Source organism: Sorex fumeus, unplaced genomic scaffold (assembly GCF_029834395.1).
Source record: "Sorex fumeus unplaced genomic scaffold, SorFum_2.1 ptg000042l, whole genome shotgun sequence".
NCBI lineage: Eukaryota > Metazoa > Chordata > Mammalia > Eulipotyphla > Soricidae > Sorex > Sorex fumeus.
In genome coordinates this window covers 9,181,276-9,190,673 of record NW_026606099.1, presented here as the reverse complement: position 1 = coordinate 9,190,673, position 9,398 = coordinate 9,181,276, and positions in this window count along the sequence as shown.

The following is a 9,398-nucleotide window of genomic DNA, read 5'->3' as shown; positions in this document are numbered from 1 at the left end:
ACTCACCGGCCAGTGCTCAAGGCTGCCCTCCAGCCATGCTTGGGGGCCTGTGTGGAGCTGGGGAGCCGGAGATGTGCAGCCCAAGCGGAGATGTGCAGCCCCCCCAGCTGTTCCCCTGCCCTGTCTTTGGGTTTGATAGCTTGCTCGGGGAACCAAGAACATCCTGCACACGCGGGGGACAGGCGCCCACCGTGCCCATGTTGGGCCTCCGAGAAGCAGGCTTGGACCTTCGCCGTCCTGAAGACAGTTCCCAGCCCCCAACGGGGAGATAAATCTGCAAAGCCCTCTTCTCCCGGGCGGGGGGTGGGGTGGGGGGACGTTTACGGAGCTCCCTCTGGATCCAAAGGAGAGTCGCGAGTTCCCTCTAAGTTGCAGTGTCTGGGGCTGGAGCGATAGCACAGCTGGGAGGGCGTTTGCCTTGCACGCAGCCAACGTGGCCGACCCGGGTTCGATTCCCAGCATCCCATAGGGTCCCCTGAGCGCCGCCAGGAGTAATTCCTGAGTGCATGAGCCAGGAGGAACCCCTGAGCAACGCCGGGTGTGACCCAAGAAAAAGCAAAAAAAAAAAAAATCAAAATTAAGTTGCAGTGCCTGCTTTATGTGACCCCTCTTCACACTCCCGCCCCCCACCTGTGCCCGCTCCACTCACCCTCCCCCACCCCCACCATTGCTTTTCTGTTGATTGGGTTTTTGTTCCCTCTCACCCTCCCACCCCCACCCCCACCTTCCCCTTGCTTTTTTTTTTTTTTTTTTTTGCTTTTTGGGTCACACCCAGCCGATGCACAGGGGTTACTCCTGGCTCTGCACTCACGAATCACACCTGGCAGTGCTCAGGGGACCCTATGGGATGCTGGGAATCGAACCCGGGTTGGCTGCGTGCAAGGCAAACGCCCTCCCCTCTGTGCTATTGCTCCAGCCCCCTCCCTTGCTTTTTTATTTAGTTTTTACATCACACCCAGCAATGCTCAGGGGGTTGCTCCTGGCACTGTGCTCAGGAATCAGTCCCTCCTGGCTGAGTTCAGGAAGCCCTATGGGATGCCGGGGATCGAACCGTGGTGAGTGTTGGGCAAGGCCAACGCCCTCCCCGGGGCATTCTTTCTCTACCCGCCTCAGCCCCCTGCACCCCTGGCCTCAGCCCTGTTCTCTGGCCTTCTCCATGGCACCACCCAGCCACCCCTCCTCCTAGGGGCTCCCCTCAGCCCCCGCCACCCCCTGGCTCCCCTGTTCTGGGGACAGACCTTTGCCTGCCTTGCGCCTGGTTCCTCCGCGCGACCGGTGGGTGCAGAGGGACGGATGGAGACTCTGGCTGATGGGGCACAGGTGGCAGTGGGGGCAGGGGACTCTGGGGACACGGACGGCTGTGGTGGTGCCAACGGCTGTGGGAACAGGGCGGCCAAGAGCCGGGCACCGGAAGAAGAAAGTGAAAGGAGACGAGAGGAAACTGATAGGCCCCCGGCGAGGAGGTTCCTGGCCACGGAAACCCCTGGGTGTGGAGCGAGGAGGAAAACGCACTGAAGCCCACCTAGAGGGGGCCCTCTCTCCAACAGCCTCCCACCGCTGCATCCCATCTGACGTTTCTGCAGTTCCTGTAGGAGCTGGACCCTGCCCCGTGCCCAGGAAGGGAAATCCAGCCTGACTCCCCCTTCTCGGTGGGGGGGATAGTCACACCCCTCCTCGCTCCAGGGTTCCTCCGGGCCTGGGCACTGATGCCACCCTCATCCCTGCTTCTCCCTGCGCAGCCTTCACCCCTTTCCTGGTTCCACCGGGGCTCCTTGGCCCCCAAATCTCACCCTCCTGAGCCGGTTCCCTGTGCTGCTCCGACCTCCGGGCAGTCTGGACCTGGAATTTTCAAAGCCTCTCTGCCCTCCACTTTTGGGGGGCCCCTAAGACCGGGGGGAGCCCGTCTCTAGCTCAGACGGCAGACATGGGTTCCGCTCGACAGAACAGCCCGGGGCCAGGTGAAGACACAAGTGAACAGGCCAGCTCTGAGCAGTCGAGCCAGGATGAGGGGGTGGGGGTTCGGGGGCTTGTTTGTTTGGTTGGTTTTCTGGCTATACCCAGCGGAGCTCAGGCCTTACTCCTAACTCTGTGCTCAGGAATCCCTTCTGGTGGTGCTCGGGGGACCATACGGGGTCAGCCACTTGCAAGTGCATTAGCCTTTGTACTGTCTCTCTGCGACCCCTCCGTCCTCCTTCACAGAAGCATGGGAGCCACCGGGTCTCACACCCTGAGTGAGGAAACTCAACCTAGTGTCAGCCCTATTTATTTATTTATTTAGTTACTTGCTTTTTGGATCACACTTGGCGATGCACAGGGGTGTCACTCCTGGCTCTACACTCAGGAATGACCCCCGGCGGTGCTCAGGGGACCCTATGGGATGTTGGGAATTGAACCCGGGTCGGCCGCGTGCAAGGCAAACACCCTGCCCGCTGTGCTATCGCTCTAGCCCCAGCCCTATTTATTTCATTTGGGGGCCACAGCTGGCTATACTCAGGGCTTTCTTGTGGCTCTGTGCTCAGGGATCACTCCTGGCAGGCTTGCGGGGACCATACGGGGTGCTGGGGATTGAACCTGGGTCAGCCACGTGCGAGGCAAATGCCCTACCCACAGCCCTATTCTTCTTCATCATCATCATCATCATCATTCTTATTTTTATTTTATTTTATTTTATTTTTATTTTTTGGCTTTTTGGGTCACACCCGGCGCTGCTCAGGGCTCACTCCTGGCTCTGCACTCAGGAATTGCTCCTGGTGGTGCTCGGGGGACCCTATGGGATGCTGGGAATCGAACCCGGGTCGGCGGCGTGCAAGGCAAACGCCCTCCCCGCTGTGCTATCGCTCCAGCCCTCTTATTTTGGAGCCATCCCTGGCAGCGTCTGGGGCCAATTCCTGGCTCTGTGCTTGGGGCTTGCTCCCAGCAGTGCTTGAACACCATGCTCACGTCAGGTATCAGGAGCCAACACAGTGCTCTCACAGGGACAGCACGTGCCACTGCCCTTGGGGCCAGCTAGCTCCCCGCCCGGAAGAGCCGGGATTCAAACTCAAGTAGCTTAGCTCCAGGGCCAGAGCGGTAGTACCGAGGGGAGGGCGCTTGCCTTGCTAAGGGCCCACCTGGGTTCACTCCCCGGCATTCCATACCCGAGCGCAGAGCCGGGGTGAGCCCCGAGCATCGTCTGGAGTGGCCGCAAACAAAAAGAACCAACAACAACGCAAACCAACAACCAGCGTTGGGTTCCAGTGTTGCGACAACTGATACAACGGGCACCGGGTTCCCTAGCAACCTGGGGTCCCCCGGGCAGCCCCTCTGTGAGGGGTCTTCACTCCCTGTCTCAGTTTCTTGTGTTCTTAGGTGAGGAAGTGGAGAGGTGACCGTATTTGGAGCCAGACAGACCTGGATTTATATATTTTTATTTATTTAATTTTGTGTGTGTGTGTGGTTTTTTTGGTTTTTTTTTTTTTTTTTTGCTTTTTGGGTCACACCCGGCGATGCACAGGGGTTCCTCCTGGCTCTGCACTCAGGAATTACCCCTGGCGGTGCTCAGGGGACCCTATGGGACGCTGGGAATCGAACTCGGGTCGGACGCCTGCAAGGCAAACACCCTCCCCGCTGTGCTATCGCTCCAGCCCCTATATTTTTATTTTTTTAAAATAGATTCATTTTTTATTTGGGCTTTATGGGCCATGCTCAGTGATGCTTAGGGATAACTCCTGGCTCTGAGCTCGGGAATCACTCCTGGCGCAGACCTGGATGTGAATCCCAGACAAGCCACTAACGAACACTGTCACTTTAGGCAAAGTGCTTACCTCCAAGCTACAGACTCTATTTTTTTTTTTTTTTTTGCCTTTTGGGTCACACCCGGCGATGCACAGGAGTTACTCCTGGTTCATGCACTCAGGAATTACTCCTGGTGGTGCTTGGGGGACCATATGGGATGCTGGGAATCAAACCCAGGTCAGCCGCGTGCAAGGCAAACGCCCTACCCAACTGTGCTATCGCTCCAGTCCCAACAGACTCTATTTTTGTAAAAAAATCGAGGGGCGGGAGGTGGGGTCCTACCCCCAGTACCTGGCGGTGCTATGAGGCTCAGGGCAGGTGGGCCACAGGTGAGCTTTCTTGCTTCCTTCCAGACACCTGCCCTCTGCCCCTCCTTCCCGGTCTGCTGTTGGCCCATCTTCCTCTGTCGGTCACCCCCCACCTCAGTCGCCCCCACTCGAGACTGTCACTTCCTCCTCTGCAGCCACCCAGATCGGCGCACACCCAGATCTGCCGCCGCCTCTGAGGAAGGGCCCGCTGCGCAGTGAGTACCTTCTCCTCCCCCCGCTTCCCGGAGTCCTACCTGGAAGGGGGGCTGGCTCCCTGGTTCTGCTGAGACTTGGGGGAGGAGGCCCTGGTGGTCCACACTCACGCCTACCTCCCGCAGGGCTGTCTTCTCCCTTCCCACCTCCCCAACCTCCCCCCTTCCCCTGCATCAGCTCCCAGGGCCGAGGGGGAAAGGGTCTGGGGCATGCAGAATGGATTAGGGCTCGTCTGAGCTTTCCTTGCAACCGCTTTGTGCCTTGGGCTCCTGGTGGCCCCTGGTGGCTCGCTGGCCGTGGACTGTGCCCCGAGCAGGACGGGTCCCCACCACCACACCACCCATGTCTCTTCCTTCCTGGGGACTCACGGCGGCAGAGCAAGCTGTGTTTCTTTCTGTTGGTCTTGTTTTGAGTTTGGGGGCCACACCCAGCGAGGCTCAGGGGTGACTCCTGGCTCTGGACCTAGCGATCACTCCCGGCAGTGCTGGGGTACCATCCAGAGGGGATGCCAGGTTTCCAACTCGGGTCCGCCCCTTGCCAGGCAAATGCCCTACTGTGCTGAGAGGAGAGGGTGTGTGCTGGAGTGAGAATTGCTTTGGGCTTTTTAGATTGGGGGGGCTCACACCTTGATGCTCAGGGCTTCCTCCTGACTCTGTGCTCAAGGATCACTTCCTGGCGGTGCCGGGGACCACATGGGGTGCCGGGGATCGAACCCAAGTCAGCGCAGGCAAGCGCCTTACTATCTCCCCGGCCGTGGAGTGAGCAAGGAGTCCAGCAAGACAGGGTGAAACAGGGAGCCTGGGAGAAAACCCCTGGGGCAAGAGAAAGATTTGCCAGGGCCCTTTCTGGCGAGAGAAGACACAATTTTAGTTTCAGTTTGGTTTGGGGGCCACGCTGGGGGGTTCCTGCGGGGCTGCTTCCTGCCTGGTGCTCACGGGGGTCCACAGCGGGTGCTCCAGCCACCAGAGCCCTCCTGGGCCTCCAGGCCACATTCTGCTTTCATCCCCTGGGCCCCCACCTCATCCTTGACCTTGGGCGAGTCACTTCACAGTCTGTGGCTTTAGGTTCCCGTTGACCCCGAAAAGGTTCTGTGACGCTATAGTCAGGGGAGAGGGTGAAAGGAAGTAAAACAAAGAACTGAAGATGTGAAGATAAGTGGCAGGGAGAGACAGAGTTAAATTTATTAGTAGGAAGGGGAGGAGGGAGAATTCGTGGAGACATGGAGAGGGAGTGATGGGGAGAGAGAGAACGGATAGGGAAGCAGATTTTTTTTGCTTTTTGGGTCACACCCAGCGAGGCTCAGGGGTTACTCCTGGCTCATGCATATGGGATGCTGGGAATCGAACCCGGGTCGGCCGGCCGTGTGCAAGGCAAACGCCCTACTCGCTCTGCCCGCTGTACTATCACTCCAGCCCAAGAGAGAGAAGCAGATTAAGAGAAATAAAAGAAACACTTGCCAGGTCATCAGTCCCCAGGGAGACAAAGGGGATGGTGTCTCGGCACCAGGGCCCATACAGGGAGAGGAATGGAATTGGGGTCTCTGAGGTGCTCTGTTGGGGGCAGGAGGCTGTTGGGTCCTGTGAGCAAGGACCCAAGCAAGTGGGTGCAGTGAGCCAGGGGGCCTCCCTGGGCACAGGGCGCAGAGCAGCAGGGCTGAGGTCACGGATGGGGAGCGGGGAGGCCCGGCCGCACTCAAGTGGGAAGCCAGGGACTTGGCCCCACCCTTCCCCCCACTCCAACCAGAGCCCCTGGGCTGAGGCTACAAGAGACACAGTGAGTTAGAGCAGTGAGTGGGGACAGAGAAAGAGGTACAAGAGGCCAGAGCAATAGCACAGCGGGTAGGGCGTTGGCACGCGGCCGACCCGGGTTCGATTCCTCCACCCCTCTCGGAGAACCCGGCAAGCTACTGAGAGTATCCCGCTCGCACGGCAGAGTCTGGAAAGCTCCCCATGGCGTATTCGATATGCCAAACACAGTGACAAGAGGTCTCACGATGGAGACGTTGCTGATGCCTGCTCGAGCAAATCGATGAACAACGGGAGGACAGTGCGAGGACAGTGCGACAGGACATTATTTTAATTTGTACCAGGCCCCGAGTTGTTTCTGATTTTTTTTTCCACTCCTGGCTATGCTGAGGGGTTCCTCCTTGGCTCTGCACTCAGAAATTACTCCTAGCAGTGCTCAGGGGACCCTATGGGATGCCGGAGATGGAACCCGGTCCTACCACTGTACTATTGCTCCAGCCCCTAATTTTTCATTTAATTATTTTTTTAGGCCCTGAGTTTCATCCTCAGCAGCTCATCCAAGTGATTTTTTTCTTTTTGGGTCACACCCGGCAATGCACAGGGGTTCCTCCTGGCTCTGCACTCAGGAATCACTCCTGGCGGTGCTTGGGGGACCATGTGGGATGCCGGGGATCGAACCCGGGTCGACCACATGCAAGGCAAACGCCCTCCCCGCTGTGCTATCGCTCCAGCCCTACATCTAAAGGATTTTGGATGTGCTGGAGAGAACTCAAGAGGCTGAGTGCTTGCTTTACCGGCAGGGGGTCTGGGTTTGATCCCTGGCACGAATTATGGCCCTTTGATCAATGAGCAATAGACTGGGGCGTTGCCCCTGAGTACCACCAGGTGTGACCCCAAAACCAAAATTAAAAAAAAAAAAACTAAACTGAAGAATAAAATTCAGCGTGGAGCCGGGATGTGGTTCAAGTGGTCGGGTACATACCTTGCTCTTGCTAGTTTGGGGTTTGATCTGCAACGACTGTGGCCCGCCTAAATCTGCTGGGTGTGGCTCAAATTGGTCTTGGGCCCCTAGTATTGCCTTTCGGGCCCTCCCCTCCATTTTTTTCCTTTGGGGTAACACCGGCAGTGGTCAAGAGCCTGAGCCATGTGGTGCTCGAGATCTTATCTCTCCTTCTTCATGCAAAGCTTTGCTTCTCTCTGTCTCTCTCAATTTTTTTTCTATTTGGGTCACACCCGGCGATGCACAGGGGTTCCTCCTGACTCTGCTCTCAGGAGTTACTCCTGGCGGTGCTCGGGGGACCATATGGGATGCTGGGAATCGAACCCGGGTTGGGCGCATGCAAGGAAAAGGCCCTACCCGCTGTGCTATCACTCCAGCCCCATCTCTCAATTTTTTTTTCTTTTTCTTTTGGGGAAAGAGATTTTGGGTCACACACCAGTTGTGCTTTGGGGCTGCTCCTGATTCTGTGCTCAGGGATCACGCCTGGCAGTGTTTACCTGGTGCTTGGGGATCAAACTAGGAGCCTTCATGTGCAAAGCAAACTCCTTAATCCCTGTACTATTTTTCCAGCCAAAAATGTCCTTTCTTTCTTTTTTTTTTTTTTTTGCTTTTTGGCTCACACCCAGCAATACTCAGGGGTTACTCCTGGATCTGCACTCAGGATTACTTCTGGCAGTGCTCAGGGACCATATGTGATATCAGGGATGGAACCCAGGTCAGTTGTGTTCAGGGCAAATACCCTACCAGCTGTACTATTGCTCCAGGACCATCCTCCCCTTCTTTTTTTTTTTCCACTAAAAAACATTTTATTTTTTTTTTCCAGACTTACACATTTTTGTGCTTGGGTTTCAATTATACAATGATCAAACACCCATCCCTCCACCAGCGCCCATTTCCCACCACCACGGATCCCAGTATCCCTCCCACCCCCCATCCCCCCCCCCCATCCCACCCTGCTTCTGTGGCAGGGCATTCCCTTTTGTTCTCTCTCTCCTTTTGGGTGTTGTGGTTTGCAAAAGAGGCAATGGGTGACCATCATGTTTGGTCTATAGTCTACTTTCAGCATGCTTCTCCCCTCCTGGGAGGATCCTCCCAACACCCTTTATTTGGTGCTCCCTTCTCTATCTGAGCTCCCTTTCCCCCTAGGATGTGTGGCTGGCCTCCAAGTCATGGAGTAAAATTCCCGGTACTAATCTCGGCCATTCTTGGGTGTTAGTCTCCCATTTTGTTACTTTATGTTCCCCAGATGAATGCAATCTTTCTATGTCTATCTCTTTCTTTCTGAGTCATTTCGCTTAACATGATCCTTTCCATGTAGTACCACTTGTATGTAAATTTCATGACTTCGTCTTTCCTAAACCCTTCTTTTTTTTAACTGAGGAATTATTCCTGACTCTCTACTCGGGGATCACTCCTGATGGGCTTTGGGGACCACATGGCTTGATTGAACCCACATGGCTGCATGCAAGGCAAATGCCCCACTGGCTGTATTACTGCTTTTGCTGCTCTCAGCATCTTTTCATGCCTTGATTGGCCCTTGATTGGCCCTTGATTGGCTATCTGTGTATCTGTATATATCTTCTTTAACCAAACGTTACGGGACTAGGAAGAGAACTCTAAGTGCCCAAGTGCTGCTTTGCCGTAAGAGGCCAGTTTTTTTTTTTTTTTTTTTTTGCTTTTTGGGTCACACCTGACGATGCACAGGGGTTACTCCTGGCTCTGCACTCAGGAGTCACCCCTGGCAGCGCTCAGGGGACCATATGGATATGGGATGCTGGGAATCGAACCCGGGTTGGCCGTGTGCAAGGCAAACGCCCTACCCACTCTGCTATTGCTCCAGCCCCAAGAGGCCAGGTTTAATCCTCAGTATTAGGTCTGGCCCAAATGACCCCTGCTAATAAAAAGGGGAGAAAAAACCCAAAAGACTGAAATGTCTTTTGGTGGCAGGGGTGAGGCGGGGAGTCACGTCCTGTGGTGCTCCGAGTTTATCCCTCACTCTGCTCTTAGGAATCACTCCTAGAGAGTTCAGGGAACCATGTGAGGTACCAGGGATCCAACCCTGGTCAGCCACGTCAGATAGTGCAAAGGTGGGGTTCTTGCCTTGCACGCAGCTGACCCCGGTTCAATCCCTCAAATCCCATAAGGTCCCCCAAGCACCACCACTTGCAATCCCTGAGGGCAGAGGGGGTGGTTACCCCTGAACATCTCAAGGTGTGGCCCCCCAAACAAAAACAACCACCGGAAGGTGGTTATTTTTTTTTTTTTTCTTTTTTGGGTCACACCCCGCGATGCACAGGGGTTCCTCCTGCCTCATGCCCTCAGGAATCACTCCTGGTGGTGCTCGGGGGACCCTATGGG